The sequence below is a fragment of the Bactrocera neohumeralis genome, chromosome 4, assembly GCF_024586455.1.
Source record: "Bactrocera neohumeralis isolate Rockhampton chromosome 4, APGP_CSIRO_Bneo_wtdbg2-racon-allhic-juicebox.fasta_v2, whole genome shotgun sequence".
Lineage (NCBI taxonomy): Eukaryota > Metazoa > Arthropoda > Insecta > Diptera > Tephritidae > Bactrocera > Bactrocera neohumeralis.
The window spans coordinates 13736216-13754658 of NC_065921.1; the positions used below are offsets into that span (position 1 = coordinate 13736216).

The 18443-nt window shown below is 33.1% G+C and overlaps 1 protein-coding gene across 4 annotated transcripts in view; it reads left to right on the plus strand.

The window, feature by feature from the left end:
- LOC126757426 (uncharacterized) overlaps window positions 1–18443 on the plus strand; it is a 93023-nt gene that overhangs the window by 28422 nt on the left and 46158 nt on the right. Inside the window, exon 1 of one of the 4 annotated variants that reach the window (XM_050471329.1) lies at window positions 12957–13049. The exons of 2 other annotated variants lie outside the window; for them this stretch is intronic. The gene's annotated coding sequence lies outside the window, so the exon portion shown is untranslated. Of the gene's footprint in view, window positions 1–12956; window positions 13050–13103; window positions 13242–18443 lie in introns of those variants that run through there. One more of the 4 variants, XM_050471331.1, reaches the window with a different exon arrangement.

Below are 18443 nucleotides of genomic sequence, written 5' to 3' on the forward strand. Positions count from 1 at the left end.
AAAACTTCAATATTTAAAGTGTGAAAATAAAATTGTTCACAATATTTAAAACAAAAATTCATAGTACAAAGTAAAAAGTTAATTCAGAATCTTCAAAACCCAAAATTCAAAATGTTAAATTCTAAATTTTTCAAATACAGATTACAAAATCTTAAATTTTCAAGTTTGGAAGTCTAAAATTAGAAATCGAAGCTAAAATTATAAATTGAAAATTCTATATTTAATAATCATTATTATAAGTTCACGATTCTAAAAATCCAACTTAAAAAGAATTAATTCGAAAATTTTCTAAATTTAAAAATCAGAGTCGAAAATTCCAAATTGAAATTTTAAAAGCCAATATTTAAAATTTGTTCTTGAAAATGATATATTTAAAATTCAATATTCAAGATTTTCATTAACTTAAAATTAATTAAATTAAATTCGAAATCTTTAAAACTCAAAATTGAAAGTTCAATATTCAAGATTTTCATTCAATTCGAAAATCTTCAAAACTCGAAATTCAAAGTCCAAATTTCAAAATTGAAACTTTAAAAACTAAAATTTCGAAATTCAAGTTAAAGTTCAAAATTGCAAAAAAAAATTTAAAATTAGTTCGAAAATTTTCAAAACTCAAAATTTTCCTAATTAAAATTTCAATAATGAATTCTCGAGATCATTAATTTATCGTAAAATTTAAAACAAAAAGTTCGAAATTCAAAATTTAGAAATTCTAATTAACTTGATTTTTTACTAATACAAACAAATGTAGGGAGTGTCTAAAGCACAGCAGCTGCAAAATCAAGAAGAAGAACATGATTTTGTCCAACTGATGACAAAACAAGAAATTCCTCTGTAAAAAGTGTTAATAACCACTAAACGATAGTAAACTTCTTTTATGTATTAACGAAAAACAAGAACAGAAATGAGGTCAACCAATAGAAAAGAACTTAACATGTGGTCGAAAGAAGAAGACTGGGTCACCACACTTAATTACCATAATTAAGCGACAACAATAGCTAGATTATAACACTCAAGCATCGGCAGCATCACATACACACACATGTACAAATGAGTGTGGAGATGAGTAGCACAAGTGAAGAGACCTTAACGGTAATCTGTAAAAACATTAAAATTTTAATACCGCAGATAAGTTTACTTTCTTTCAACACATAGCACGGCAGAAGATGCAAAGTGCCAGACAAACAATTGAGAAAACTGAAAAGTACTTTCGAAATTCTTGAAAGTGAGAAAAGAACACAAGCCCGAACTAATGATGATTGATATAGTGGGAACTCGCACACACACATGCATACACATATGTATATGAAACGCAGTCTCTTCATATCATTCGTGGAGATGTTTGTGTGTTTGTATGTGTGTGATTTATTGTCTTATTAAAAAATTTCAAAAATTAGAAAAGTAAAAGCGTACGTGCAAAATAAAAAAAAAACAATATTGAAGTAGCATAAATACGCGCACAATTGAAAAGCAGGTCAATATCAAATATATCACTAAGACACAAAAGACTTAAGACACGAACTTTGCATATCTAAAAGACTGCCAAATAATTGCAAACCCTTCTCACTCTGCGGATTAATGCGAAAATCATAACGCACGATTTTCGAAAAAACCTATGACATTTGCTTTGAAGTATTTCTTGCATTATCCATTTATTATACATGTTTATAAGTAAACAATAGTATATGTATGTATGTGTGCACTTTTTGTATCGCCTGCAGAGTTTACTTTATATTTTGACTACTAATGAGCAATTTCGATTGCTTGCTGATATGATTTGCGCTAATTTACCAAATGTTGAAATACGAAATTGAAAAAATAATCGAAACTGAAGACAGTTGCGAAGAGTAGCGCCGTTGTGAATGAAAAAGCTGCAAAATAAAAGATAAAGAAATGCGCAAAAGGCCACAAAATGAGGTCATTTATGTCAGAGCTATGATTCCAGATACACACCTCTCGCTTCGCATCGTTTCGGCCGCGCTTTATGCTACTTCTAACTTTTCAGGCATACGTAAGTCTCACATATGTATATGCACATATGGGTGTGTACCGCACACAAAAACATACAAACACATATACACTTGGAGCATACTTAAGATTGGTCTGCGCCCAAGCCGCATAGTGTCATGGTGGAGAAAGAGGAAAATTAATTATCGCATAAAAATGGGTTGCCTACTTACCGCCGTCTGCTGCGCTGTCTGTTTGTGTCTGACATTTTGTATAGCAAATAGGTTGGCACGCTCGCACACATACATACATACACACATATATTAAAATATAAGTGCAGACATTGAATTATGCTAATTTGTATATCTTACTGTATGTATCAGCTACTTGTAAGTAGTTTTTGCTCTTCTTCCTCCCATTACTTCGTTTATCTGTTGCCTTAATGTTGCGCATGCGCAAATATTTTTTATCTGTGCCATGCAAAAGCTCAACTTATTAATGCCGGAAATGGTGTTGAATTTGCATACCGAAGGCATCCATCAAGACTGCAATGGTGTGTATACAGTTCTTGTTTCTGGGGAGCTGTTCATCCTCTTAATATTGATATATTTTATAAAGTGCCCAGTTTGTTTTGGTTATTTTTATTTTTATTTTTATTTTGGAAATATATACAAATTATGAAATTTTAATTAAATTAAAAACAAGAAATAACGTAAACTTCGGTTACACGGAAGCTTTAATACCCAAATATAAAAGTTATCTTACAAGAACTTGATTCCGATTGATCAGTTTGGATGGCAGCTATATGCTATAGTGCTCTTACCTTAACAATATCTACGGAGATTGCATTATTGCAGTAGGCAATAAGCCGTGCAAAATTTTGTGGAGATATCTCATCAAATGAACAAGTTTTTCAAACAAGCACTTGATTCCGATCGTTTAGTTTGTTTTATGCCATAGTCGTTCTATATCAACATATAAGAGAGAGAGATCTATGCTGTCTATCTAACTATCACACAGAGTATATTTCAACGGAGAATAAGTTGTTCACATTTTCTTGGGAACACTATAAAATGAATGGTATGAAAAGGTATTGAAAATTACATTCAAGGGTTGATTTTTTTCACTTAAAAAATATCAAAATAGTAAACAAATATCAAAAGCTGATAATAAAAGCCGCTTCATTTGGTTTGCCTGAGCTAAGGAGCACACCTGGTGTGAAATTTTGAGAAAATGAATATATTATTTTTCGCATATTTCGATAGCTCATACCTTTAAAAATACCATATTAAAATTTGAAAGGAATACTTCAAATATATTCATACACCCGATATTGTATGAAAGGGTTTTATGGCAGTTGGAGTAAAAATTGGACAATTGGCTTGGCACTACGCACTTTTAGGCAAAATCAAATATTTCGAGACCCGACCTATCGATTTTGACTAAATTTGACATTATTCTCACATTCTTATGTCACAGTACGAAAATGATCGAAAGCAGACATGCACCTCCACCTACTTCTCATATAGCACAATATTAAATTTCACTTCATTCTTTCACTTTACAGTGCACACATCAAGAAGTAATTGATATAATGGGATAACATTTTGCACTAATAATTCCTTTAAAGAAGGGCACTTTGTGACCAAAAACTGTCCAAATCCTACTAAAACTATTCAAGCCCCTAATACCGGAAATGTGAACTTCAATATCAATAGTTGACTTTTGATCGAAAATATCGGTCAACGCATGGGATATATAATAAAAATTGAGAGGAAATTATCTCCTGATAATAGTATATTTGTGTATTAAAATTGGGTGGAATGGTTCAATATTTTTCTGAGCCCCCATATACCTAATATAAAGATTTTCGAACTTCCGGATGACTTTATACCGCATATAGCGGCCAACATGTAAGTTATCTCAATGAAAATGATAGAGTGTATATTACTCGCAGCAGGGTATCTTTGTGCCTGAAATACCTAAAATTGGGCAGAATTTTAACCTAGCCCTTATACAACTAATATTAGAATTTTCGATCATTCGGCTGACTTTGCTCCATGTGACTGTTGATTGTATGTGAGATTCGTTAATGAAACCCTGGGAACATTTCTTTAGGATGGGGCATGTTAATAATATGTGTTACTGGCAAAAATAGATAAAACCAATACAAATCAATACTACCCCCAAATCCCATATTTTGCTAAGGGAATTTCTCGGACATTGATTCTTGCCAGTTGCAGGAGTATATTTTTAGCCCTCATTACTTGCTTTGTAGAGATTTTCGAAATCACTGAGGAGAACCTTCTTTTTTCAGCGCCGTCAGAGATAGCTTGTAATTCTGAAAATATTTAATTTGCAACCTGTTGCTACAGAGTATCCTAGTTTTTCTCAAAAATTTTACTGTATATATTTAAAATATGTATAAATATACTTTTAAAACTTCAAATCAATGGTTACAGTAGTTTTTTTATCTTTATTCCCGAAAATCTCCTATTTGTAGGCTTTTACACTAGGTGGGTCACTTAAAGATAAATTTTTTTAAAACAACTTCATTGGCAGTGTTTCAAAGAGAGTGAGAATGCACATGGATAGCTCCCTGGTTCGTCAGAGTTGCAATGATTTCCGACATCCTAGTTATCACTTTTTTCTTTATTTTTGTTACAATCTGTCTTTTCTTTTGATCTAATTGATCATTGATGGAACTACGGCTACTTTATATCAACTGATATATTTTCTCTGCTTTTTGAGATTTAAAATGATGACGAAAAGATTTCCACTTTCCTATATCTACTGTCTTAATTTTTTTAATAAAAATAAAATGGTTTTTTTATACAAATTTATTTCGCCAATGAATTTGCTTCCTCTTCTATAATTTTATGCTTTTCCGCTGCAATTATTAATAACTAATTACTCAATGTCACATTGAACTTCATGAAAATTAAATAATTAATAAAATTATAAAACCTACACATACTATAATCAACCGCAACGCCACTCAACAGTGCATAGATAATTGCTTCAAGTACGTCGCTTAAGTCTTTAGCTAATATGCGTGGCATAAATATGTATATGTATGTATATATGAATGCTTATTTAAGGTGACGCCCGTTTTAGTTGAACATAACTGTGAGCGCACTCTTATTTAGCATGAAATATATTAGTATGTGTATATGTGTATATGGCAGCATAGGCATTTGTTTATTATTATTTGCTAAATACAACGAAATATGTTTAATTGTCGTTTTGGTCGCACCTAATTAGCGCATAATTGTTTTTTTGCCGCATGCCATATTTTCCGCCCAATTGCTTCGCTATTTACCGTAAAAATGTGTCATAAATAGGTAATTTATAATGGCGATGGAGGCGCATAGCGTGCAGAAAACACGCAGCGCCTTGTGAATGGGTGTCAATGCAGGTGGATATACATATATATAGAAATGTTTGTGTGTAAATATAACACATGCATGTGCTTATATGTATATACAGAGTAAGAGAACTTATATATACATACGAATGAAGGTGCATTCTAGTGCAAATATAGCTCAAGTGTGCTAAAAAATATTTAGTTGGTCACAATTTTAAAAATGGTTTTTGGAAAATTTCTTTACTTTTTAGCATTTTATGTATATATATAACATTTTTGTTCATACATTTTTTGAATTTTTTCACTTATATTAAGCATGTTTATAATATCCACAAGAAACCCGTCTGTCTCTATATACGCGAACTAGTCACTCAGTTTTTGAGATACCGATCTGAAATTTTCCACACCTCTCTTTCTTTCCAAAGTGCTCTATATTTGCTGAAAATTGTTGATATCAGATCACTATAGCATATAGTTGCTATACAAACTGATCAATCAAAATCGAGTTTTCGTATGGAAAACTTTTTTATTTGGCAAGTTATCTTTACGAAATTTGGCAGAGATTATTGTATAAGGCAACGCTACAAAATGCGCACATTTTGTTCAAATCGGATCACTGTAGCATACGGCTGCCATACAAATTGACTGATGGAAATCAAGACGAAGATATATGTATACCCTTCTATACTGTAAAAAAGGCACCTGTGAAGGGTATTACAGCTTCTCTGTTAACGTTTTTTCTTATTTTCACTTTTTTGTTGTTTTTCTTTATAGATTTTGTTATTCGAGCGTGAAGTTTGAACAATTTTGTGTTAATTTTATTGCTTAATACTCCAAATGTGCATGACTGCTGGCTATACAATGCCTTATAAGTGTTAAATACATATATAATCACATAGGTATATGCCTTTTAGCATGTGTTGCTCCACATATCACACAGTAGCACCCACAATTTAAGTGGCAATAGTGCAAAGTGAGGCCGCGCGCTTCGCTACAATTGCTACGCAAGCGTTTATTTTTCTATTCTAGGCAGCTGTGTTTGTTCAACTGTCCGCATGAATTGTTGTTTCAACTTTTTTCTCGTAAACTAATGTTTGTATGTATATACTGTTAAATAATTTATGCATTTGCACGCTTCACTACGCAATCGCCTACAATTTTGTATGTAATGCACTCATGTATCTGTGTATATGTATGTTTCCATGTAATCACATCGGTTTTTATGTGTCACACGTTTAAGTGTCACATCGGCCGCATTCGTTGCATTGGTTCAGTGATTCGGTCAGTTGGTCATTTCCATTCCATTGTTGTTGTTTTTTTCACCTTACATATATATATATACAAATCATTTCTGTTGTTTTTCAATTACCGCTATATTAGCCGTCACAAACGAGTGACTCTCCATCATGTACATATATACATACATACATACATATGTACATACTAATGTGCTGACAGCGCGTCGCCACTCTCGCACGTCGCACTGCCATAAAAATCGCATTTCAAATCAAATCAAATTAATTTTCGAATTCTCAAAGTAATAGAAGTGATCAAAAGGAATGCCTCACGGGTGGCGTAGAGTGAAAATGCAATGCTTGGTAGGCGAGTGGGCACAGCTGCGCCAGAAATCAAGCATTTGACTCTTAACATATGCATATTAGTGTATGCGTATGTCTGTATGTATGTGTGCGCTAATAGCGCTTTGTACGCATTTAACTGCCGCGGCCATAAACCTCATTTGGGTGTTGTTTGTGCATTTGTATACAAGTAATTAGTGTTGACCTCAAATTAGGATGATCTATCAATCAAAGTAATGAAAGAATCTGTCTCGATTTACTAAACTAGTTAAAAAGGAATGTTACTACTTCGAGCATTTAGAATCTTTTATATCTTTTTTTGAAATTGGTATGTTCTCCAGAAAAATAGAAACTGTGTCTATGACTGTATTTGTACGTTTTTTCAAACGGTTTTTTAGAAAAGCCTGTGCAATGGCATCATTCAATGTATTGCCAATCTGAAGCTGTACCATTTTCCTATCTCTGTGGCAACTTACTGCTTCTATACCAAAAGAGCTGTGCCGGCTTGCTGGAAAAGGTGGATCAAGCCAATTTTGTATATCCTCTTCGGCTGTGAACCATATCCTAGTGAGGATGTGCTGCATCGATCGAAAGAAGTGGAAGTTAAAGAGCAGAGGATTGGACTGTAAGGCAAAACTTTCTAGCTGCTGTTTTCACATAGGTTTTAACCGGCCGTAATTTCGAGGAATGGTAGTCCTTGGCCGGATAAAAATCCGGATCCGTTCCCATTACTTAGACCCGATTGTCGTGGGAATGAACACCGTTCATTGGTTTGCCTCAGAAGTTTTGAGGCAATGAAATATATCGATGGTAACTCTCTAAGAACTTTGGAGCCGTCGAAGTTTACGATAAATGATTGGGTGGATCTACTTAAGAAATATAGAGATCTAGAAATAATCAACATTGTATTAATATGAAATCATACAGAGGATTTGTGGCTTCGATTAAATAATAACCAAATTTCCACTGATAATGAAAATTGACATGTAAAAGCTGAAAATCAAAAGTTGACAATCAGTTGACAAATTATGAGTTGAGTCTTTCGACTGCTTAAGACTAGGTTTAAGTACAGACGTGGTGTGATCAATTCTCTATGATGTACGGTGTTTGCGGCACAATATTGGTTGAACATTTGGCAAAAAACTCACGAAGAATCAATGCAGTATGCGATGGTGCGAAAACCAAGAGTTGTCGGCTCATAATTCTGAACTCTTTTTAAGAATAGCTTGGCGAAAATAGTATTCCTTGTTGACTGTTTGGCCGGTCGGAAGGAATTCTGAGGGCACTACACCTCGATAATCGAAGAAACTTGTCAACATAACCTTGATTTTTGAATTGTTTTGATGTTGCTTTCTTGGCTTCGGCTTACCTTTGCCATGATATTCGGTCGTTTGATCGTCTGCTTCTACGTCGAAAGAATAGATTCATCGTCAGTAGTAATACGTTTCATGACATCCTGGTAGTCGAAAAGCAGTGTTTCACAGACGTTAACCCGACGCTGTTTTTTGAAAAAATTTAGAGATTTTGGAATCAATTGTGCTTTCACTTTTCTTAGGCTCAAGGGATCTTTCAAAATGGTTTTCACTGATCTTTCCGATATTCCAACGATGCCAGTAAGATCTCTGACTGTTACTCATGAGTTGGTGTTGATGGCTCTCCTGGACGTGGTTCGTCCTCAGCGCATTCTTGAAACCCTTTGAATAATGTGTAACAATCAAAAAGACTTGTTCGGTACAAACAATTATCAGCGAAGGCTTTTTCCAACATTCTGAATATTTCGGCACCAGAAATTGAATTCCGCATACAAAATTTAATGGAACTTCTTTGTGGAATAATTTTACTCATCGTTAAAATCATTGAATGCCCTTTATGTATTTCAGAAAGACAAGATATTATTTTGATGTGATATTTGGCACAGATGTCACTAAGAGTTATATCAACATAGAAAAAAAATCGATTAAACGAAATTTAAATAAAAAGGCCCAAAAAAAATCTTATGTATACAATAAATAAACATATAAAGGGTATAATATCCAAGTATCAATAATAAACCACTTCTGAAGAGACTTCCACATATTGACCTTCACTCTTAAGTCTCACTCCAAAGATTTCTTAGTCTTGACAGTTTAAAGTGTTCTTTAGAGCAGCAAGTCAAGTGTCCGCAGTCTCTTCAATCTGAAATATAGGTCAGGAGCGTGAAACTGATCTCAATTGAAACAGCGCACAAAGCAGCATAACAACATAAAAAAAGAAATAATAATAATAAATATGTAGTAGGAATGCAGTTGAATATGGAAAACTAAACAACAACAAATTTATGGGTTACAAGCTTAACAAGCAGCGATAAATATACGTAACAACTGCAACAAGTGCTCAAAATTGAGGCCTACATCAGCAATTAATGCAACAACACAGTGAGTGCTGCATCTCAACCAAATCACTTGGCTTCCACGCTGCCGCCGCCGCTGCACCAAAACCCACTGATTGCGCTACAAATTCGTGCTTGCATTTTTTGAATGTTAAACGTTGATTTCGCATAAAATCAGCGCTTACACAACCGCTTAACGGACGCAGCGGTGGAGGCGGTGGCAACAAGTGAATTGACCAACTCGAACACTAACACATGCGCATATACTTTATATAGATCGTACCTATGTGCGTATGCCGGTTTACAGCCGTTACATTGTTAGGCAAGCGGCATAGCCGTGGTTAGCGGTAATCAGTTGCAATCAGTAATTATGCCGCACGGCAATTGCTGTTGTTGGCGGTGGAGGGGCAACAAAAAAAAAATTTCAAAGTAAACAAAAACCATCTTGCACTTAAAACTACACCGCTTTAAATTACAGTTTGGTCAGTTTTTGTTTTTTAATATCGTTTGCAACAACAACATTGCGTCGTTGATAAGGCACGCAGCGCAGGAACTCCAAAAGTATATTTAATAATACGTAAAATATGTAATTTATTTTTGTTTTTGTTTAATTTTCGACATTTTGCTTTGTGTAGCATCAAAATAATGCTAGTGCCTAGCCACTAGCCGCCACCCTTTCGACTGAGTAATGGTGTGTTGTGCAAAAGTGGGTGTTTGCGCCGCTCTTTTATTTGTTGTTTTTATTTTCAAATGAGAATGCAAAACAAAAGCAACACTAATTGCAATTTTTGAACTCGTTTTTCTATTTTTTTATTTTCATTTTGAATTGTTTAGCGTGTTGTTACTTCATATGTTTGTATGTCAGTGTGTATGGAGATTGTGCTGTGCCGGTTTCATTATCGCATTGCTGTGCTGAGGTCATCTTCGCTTAGATAAATGAGTTTGACAGCGATTTGTTGGCAAAAATAAAGTGGAGCAACAAATAGCTTGTTTTCAATTAAGACGATGCTGTATTGCAAATTATTGCAGATACTATTAATTACTCGAAGAATGATGAAGATGTGTGTATGTAAAGCAAAATATTTGTCAAAAATCAAATAAAAGATTATAACAAAAACTTTTTTTAATTTTGATCGGTCAGTCTAAAAGGTAGCTGCAAGGTGTTTTCCAAAGTAAACAAGATTAAAAAAAAACAAACAAATGGTTTTTTCGGCAAAATCAATTTATTTTATTCAAAATAGTCTCCTTATGCTTCAATACAACTTTTTTTGCACGGTCCAAAAGCATGTTGAACGAGTGTTTTAGCTCGTTGGCGGGTATGGCCGCCAGTATGCCGGTGCAAGCATTTTGAATGGCTTCTAAGTCTGCATAACGCTTTCCTTTCATGGGCAAATGCATTTTTCCGAAAAGGAAGAAGTCGCACGGTGCCATATCAGGTGAATACGGGGAGTAGTTAATGGTTAAAATGTAGTTTTTGGTCAAATAATCTGTCACAAGTGTCCTTCAAATGTTGGATTCTGAGTAATTTTTGGTTGTCAGTCAATTTGTGGGGAACAAACCGTGCACACACCTTTCGTAAGCCCAAATGTTTGGTCAAAATGCGATAAATCGATTTTTTGGAGATGTTCAATTCCATTTCCATGAATTTCAATGATGATTTCGACTGATTTTTGATGAATCAGCAATCATCACATGTTTAGAGAGAATACTTGGCTTTAAAATTAAGAAAAAAAAAACTTTATCGATTGTTTTGAAATTTCAGGATATAGTTATAGATACTAGAATAGGCAGTGAAATTAAAAAAAAATAATATTTTTGTAGTTATACGAGGTCCTCGGCGAAGTTAAAAAAGATCCTTCACTGCTGTAGTACTTGCGGCATCAAAACGTTAAAATTTTAGCCCAAATTCGATTTTTCATCACACCAAAAAGTCGATATGTTATTTCAAAATTTCTTATTGCTTGTGCCTCTTAATATATTGTGATTTGATATCAAATATGGATGAATTCCTTCTATAACTCAAATACACATACATATTATTAAATGGATTCTTGACTACACAGTGCTATTTTTCTTCTTCTTCTTTATTGACGTGGACTCCGCCTACGCGGTTATAGCCGAGCTTACAACAGCGGCTATTTTCTTCCTTTCATTGGGTTATATTTAAGTGTCGGGTTCCAAACCCAGCGCTCAACCTTAGGGAGGGATGTTTCGCCTTCTCTATTTAGCTCGCCTTCAAACGAATGTTTTTTGGCTAACCAGAGGATACTTGGTTCAAGAATGGAAGTCGTGAGCAGCTTGAGCCAAATGTAAAAAATTGTTTCTGACCCCTCCCAAGTGAATGGCACTCAGAGAACTTTCCTCACTTGCGTGAACTTCTACACATGACTCCTTATATTATACTCATACTCGAAATATATTTTACCAAACACTGTTTTGTGGTAGATGGGTAGAATAAAAACTCTTTTAGTTACCTACAAGCTTGTTTCAGATCATTACACTTTTCGTTATTACAAAATCATTTAACATGTAGTGATTAGTTTCTCAAAACCGGAGTATTGCAGACGATTTAGCTTTTAATCGGTCGAATGGGAGAATATTAATCTTTTAATTTTTTGGTATGTACAGTAATATGTGAAAAGACTTCTCTTAGACTAATTTATCCAGGTGATAGACAAACCCATTTTTCCTTAGCTAAATGCGGAAAATTTAAAACTTTTATAAACAATAAGAGATTCATTGATAGTGTAGAAAAAAAGCTTAAGGGGTCACTCAAAACATATTACCGACGACAGAGGCTTCCAAGTCTGCCTAATGCAAATGAACAAATATTTCTTCAGAATGGAAGTAATATTTATACTCTTCTTGTAGACATAAAGAAAAATGTAAATACCTAGTTGAAGTGATGACGTTATATTTTTACTCAATAATCAATAATTCAAATGAACATATCATTAAAGCGCAATTATTTATAAATAAGTTTCTACATGACCTTGTCTACAAATATTTATCATTATAAAAATTATTGTTTATTCCCAGTTAATTGCACATTTTACCTTAACTCATCTCTCAATGCCACAACTCCCCACTCCACAACCCCCTCACACCGCTACTCCTGCAATGATTTGCACGCGAGTGCAGGCGCTAGAACATGGCGAGCTCACCTTCACACTTTTGTTGTACTTTTTTCCAACTTAATTGCAGCACTCGCTGCTCATTTAAACTTTTTCCATGATTGCATTTGCGAAAAAAGTATACAAACGTCAGCTCGCCATATGTTCGACTGTATTTGCACACTCAAATATTACGTCATTTGTCTAATTTTAGTTAAAACATTTAATTCGCTGCATTGTTTGGCTAAGCTTCGCTTGCTGCTGCCACTCGAGCTGCTGTTGCTCGTGCTGCTGAGCTGGCGTTGAGTTTTGTAGTTTGCATTTTTCGCTTTTTGCACTTTTATCACTGCTTTTTTGTGCACTATTCACCAGTTTTTTATTGCAAATTTTTTGTTGGCGCATTTTGTTGCATATCTAGTTGTAAAAACAAAGCTCAACTCAGCTAGCTAGAGTTATCTGCTTCCATATTCATACATACATATGCACATGTGTTTGTAAATAAGTAGGTATTTGTATGTATGTGTTGCTGATTGCAAGCCTCGTATTAGATTTTGTAAACATTAGATGAGTCGAGTGAATTTATTTGAAATTTTTGCATTCGCCTATCGACAGCAATCAGTTTTGCAATCGCCGGTCGTGTTGTAGCGTCGCTGTGTGCAAGCTTTGCTTTCGACAAAGTGAGTTAATTATCTAATAAAAACAAGGTTTAGTAAAAATATTGAATAACTAAGGCACTGAATTGTTTTTAAGACATGTTCGCAACAAATGCAACAGATGAAAATTTACTTTCAATTTGAAGTGTTCGGAGAAATTACTAAAAAATTATAAATATGAGGAAACTTAGAATTTAGCGGAAGGCCTTAAATATGGTAAAGTTGAAAAAACTCTGAACTGGAAATTAAAAGTCGAAATGTGAAATTATCGAAAAGTTGTAGGTTGTTTAAAAACCTCTTGAAACAATAGAATCTTTGCCATTGCATCAAATTATTTTCATATTTTGTAGGTGCATTTCTAAAAACAATTTAGTTGACCACATATCAAGTATTAAAAAAATATGCAGAAAAATTATTAAAAGAAAATTTTAAGAAAATTAATAAAAAAAAATCTTTAAATAAATTTCTAGAGAAAATATTTTTAAATTACTTTTTCTAAAGTAAGTTCTTCAAAAAAAAAAGTACTTCAATTCCACTTGTTTTTCATTGTCGAAGTAGAAAAAATGTATTGCTATTTACATAAATATCCTAATGTTTATTCTTAAATTCCACCAATTCTGCTTTAAGGGGGTGTTCTAGTCTAGAGATATAAATTACAGGTGTTTTTTGAAGTAGTGTCGAAAAAAGGCAATTCATATTTTTGCTATAAATATTTTACTAATTATTTATTAAAATTACGAGCAAACAGAAAAAAAATTAAAAGCAGAGAAAAGTTAAAAATTTCAACAAAATGAAGTGGGGAGTATCAAAAAATTGGCAAGTGAGCCACGATTTCAACCCTCATAGCAATCTGACAACACAAAACAAAAACTAATCTAGAATAATGTGAAATAATGCTGGCTGTCTAAAAAAAAAAATTTTGTACCACTTTCTTGAACTGTTTATAACTTTTAAGAACAGAAAAATTTAAACTTGAGGCTTAGTTCCAGATAGAGACTATCCTATAATGAAGACTCTCTAAATTTTTTAGGTAAATTCGTTCAGTAGAACCTTAGAAATCGTGGGTATCGTTTTGAAAAAAGCGGTTTCGAGAAAAACGAGTTTAAAGTTTCAGTTCCTGTCTATACAGTTTGGATGCAGTGACACAAAAGTAATTGTAAATAAAACGGAAATTTTTGGTTTCGGCTTGTTTTTTCCCTCCATTCCGATAATTGTTGACTTGTTTCCATGTCAAACTCATAAACTCATGTCTCATCGGCAGTTATAATGCTCTCCATGAATGTGGGATCAGAATTCGTACTATCAAGCATGTCCAAAGACACTTGTTTACGATATTCTCTAAAAAAAAATCAGCTTTATCGGGACGAGTGGAGCAAGAACGAGTTTCATACCCAAAATATCCACCAAAATCATTTTAATATTTTTATCATTTGAAGGAATAGAAAGTCGTCCAGAAAGAGGTACATATGCCTTCACCGATCTTTCGACCGTCTATGAAGCTTTTTTACCATTCGTAGGTACATTGTTTCTGAAAAAATCGGAATAATTTTTTCTAAAAAATTTTTAACAAGTCATTTTAAAAGTAAATATTTAAAATAACAAAGTGAGTACTGAAGTATTGAAATATTTGATAAAATAAATATAAAATAATTAACAATGTTTTTAATAAAATTTTTTTTAATACTGATTTAACTTGAAATTTTTGTATAAATTTCTTATAAACTGTATTAGCAAAATATAAGTATCCTTTTAAGAAATATTTACCTATAAACAAATACAAAAATATATATTTGAACAATTTTTTTTTAGTTTTAGTAAGCGAATAATAAGTACGTTAAAATGATTTCTACATATTTTTTTAATTTTTTTAAATACCTAGGATTAGCCAAAGAAAACTGAAGCACGAAATAGAACTTAGTCAATTACATTTCACCTCCAATTAAATCGGATTCTCGTAAATAAACAAAAAAGGACTGCATAGTAAAAAAAAAGTTTAATAAAAACTAATTGTATTTAACCTGTTACATCAAATAACTATAAATCTGTAAGAGCATTGATTCCTAAGTCCAAACAAAATCATTGTTAACGATTAAACGCCCAAAACGGGGCTTTATTTTCTTTATGATTTGTAATTTTCTCCAGCTATTGTACTAGATCTACGAAATTCAATAAAATGCGCTCAATGCTTGCGTAACGCTTTCAGCAACAACAAACATAAAGTGTTAGTGTGTGGTTGGTAGTTGTTGGTATTTCCATGTAATTATCGGGCGATACGAGATTCTCACGAACATAAGAATATTTTCAACGGTAAAGCGTGAATAAGCATCACTGCAACAAAGTAAAACTAAAGAAAAATAAAAATAAAAAACAAAAGCAATAACAAAACCAATTCTCCCATGCGGTAATGAATATTGTAAATTACAGTTAAGTGCAAACCACAATTTGAATGTTAGAAGTTCGACACCGGTTTCGTTGTTGCTGCATTGTAGTTGTTGTTATGACTTTGTAATTGATATACTTATGTACATGGTGTAAGCCAAACAAATGATGAAGCTCACTCAATGCAGGTGATGTTCACATTCTCAACTATTTGTGTCCAATTCGAAGGCATCTTCAGTTAACTGTAAATTTACATATATGTACATACACAGTATATGATCTAGTATCTACAAGTATGTACAAATAAATTTATTTAAGTGAAATGGGTCACCCACATTTATTTCACAATGTGCCCGATAGTCGAAATGAAGTAAAGTATCAGCTTATCTGGCAATCCTCAAGGCTTGTGGAAGTTTTTTGCTACTCAAACTACCAAACTTAATGTAAGTGACAGATGAAGTGAATATTATAAGATATGATTTAACGTTCCTTTGAAGAATTTTTCTTAATTCCTCTGCATTCAGTACATACTCGTCCTAGAAAGGAAAATTGGAACTACTTTGGAGTTTTAGGCTGACATTATTATTGATTATAATACCGGTTGGGATAGAGATGACTAAGTTTCGGCATCGATCCCGCAAAATTTTATTCGTAATTGTCACCCATTGGCATACATTGAGAAAAATTAAAGCTTTAAAAAACCTTTTCCTAAAATCAATAAGCTATCCGTAGACTTTCAGCTCCATGAAATCATAAAAGTGAACTTTTGGTGAAAATGTTAAAAACAGTGAAAGTCAGAAGGACAGGTGGATTTGATAAAAAAAACGCAAGTCAGCTAAAATGTAATGTTATTATTGATCTTTTGAGGAATTAAAATACATTTTTTTGATTGAAAAATTTGCTCCATATCATCCTATTTACATGTGAATATGTGTGTATTGCCATGGCTACTAATTTTGGCATTACAGGGTGCAAGTGAAAGAAGCAATTAAAAGCTTTCAAATTAATCTGTTTTAAATGCATGTCATTGTACTTTTTAAGGCGTTTTTTGGTGAAATAATTTTTTTGATGAAATATTTTGCATAAAAGATTTATTAGAAACCAAGGCAAAAAAAAATTTTGATGAGCTTTGAGTTTAAGCTTTAAGGTTTGGGAAATTTTTTTTAAACTCCATTTGTTCCTAAGTCTCATAAAAATACTTTATTGATTGCAAAGTTATTTACAGAGAGCTTAAAGCTTGTATGAAAAACTTTTGTTCGGCTTTGAATTTGGGAATATTTTTAAACTGGATTTGTTCCTAAGGCTTATCAAAATGCTTTTGTGAGTTCAAAAGCTTTTTAGAGAGAGCTTAAAGCTTGTATAGTTTTTCATAAGAAACTTTACAAGCTGAGTAAAGAATCTCATTTCAGTATCCGAAGTAATAAATAATGACTGAATAAATTTTTATCAAATCATATTCAAAGCTCATAATATTACAAAAAAAGCCACTATTTTAAGCATGATTATTCTAGTCGTTATTACTATCATTACTACTATCAACGTTATGAGCCGCACGTGTTTTTGTCAATGAGAAGGGTTTTTTGTTCCGCTTGTAATACTGTTGTTGTTGTTTTTTGTATTTTTTCTGCTTCAAATGCACACCAAGTACCCGATTGGTAACAGTAATAGTTTACATGATTTTTATAACCAAATGCATCGCATGTTTAGACACGTACTATTATTTCCACATTTTCATGCCACAATTAAGCGTGCAGCGCTCAATGTGCCACGCACTTAGCGGTCAGTGCATGACACGAAAAGTGTAAAGGATGACTTGCGCATTTCCAGCCCTTCGAATTTTTCATTTCAGTTACATTTCTAATAGCCAACTAACGATATAATTGTGTATGTGTGTGTGTGTTTAAGGTCAAATAGAACGAAGTGAATGTCTAAGAGTATCAAAGCTTTACACACATTCTATGACAGCCCATAACACATATCATACACCGATGCAATTATACTTGTACTTAAGTTTTGTCTGTCTGTTTGTAACTGATACCGGAAATTAAGTTTACGCTGGAATAAAATATTTAATTGCATTGCTGATACACAGTGGGTTGGCAGTCATTGTGATCGCTATTCAAGAAAGCAGAAAGGTCATTGTTGGAAGGTCACAAGCACTTGCTGCATACAAACTATATGTACTCGTACATGTTTATGTGAACATAAGTTTATGAAGCGACATACATACCTGTATGCCATATGTGTACTTCTGGTGTACTTCTGTGTATATATGTATGTATATATAACGCTTATGTGTGTTTCTTAAGTTCATTTAGCTTCTGTTGTTATTTCTGTGGCTTTATGCGCCAGGTTGGGCACTATTTGGCTTTTCTGTTTTCATTCATGTGGCTACCGTGTAAATTGAAGTTTCCGGCAAGGGCGCATTGATTACGCTGCTATTGATAAATAGTAAACTTATGGGCGTGAATATGCAATATACACCTAAAAGTCTGTATGTACATTTGTAAAAAAAATGTAACAAAAAATAATAAACAAAAAATTTCAAACTTGAAAAAATAATATTAAAAATTAAAAATAATTAAAAATTGGCTCAATTCTGATAAGCACACTTTCCAAATAAATTATAAATTAAAAAAATTAAAAGAAATTTTAACTTCTGCTGCACCGAAGCTATCATAGTTCATAGTCTTCATAGATGCATTTCTTAATAAATCTTCATTTTAATCAGACAATCGAAGATTCGGAGTCAGTGGCCTTAAATTTAAGAGCGCTACGTCCAATTTATGGTCGTTATAATCATCCTGTAAGTACAACAATTAAGCTTCTGGTGGAAAAATTTAAATCAATATTCACAGCACAAATTGTTCTTGTACAAGTGAGACAATGAAGTGCCCGTAGTGACGCTAGCGCATCAATTTAGGAAGACCCAAATCAGTCTCTCACACGTCGTTCTCAAGCATTGGGCATCTCTGTGATATCGTTATGGCGAATTTTGGGAAAAGATTTTGACCTACATCCTTTCAAGGTCAAATTGAC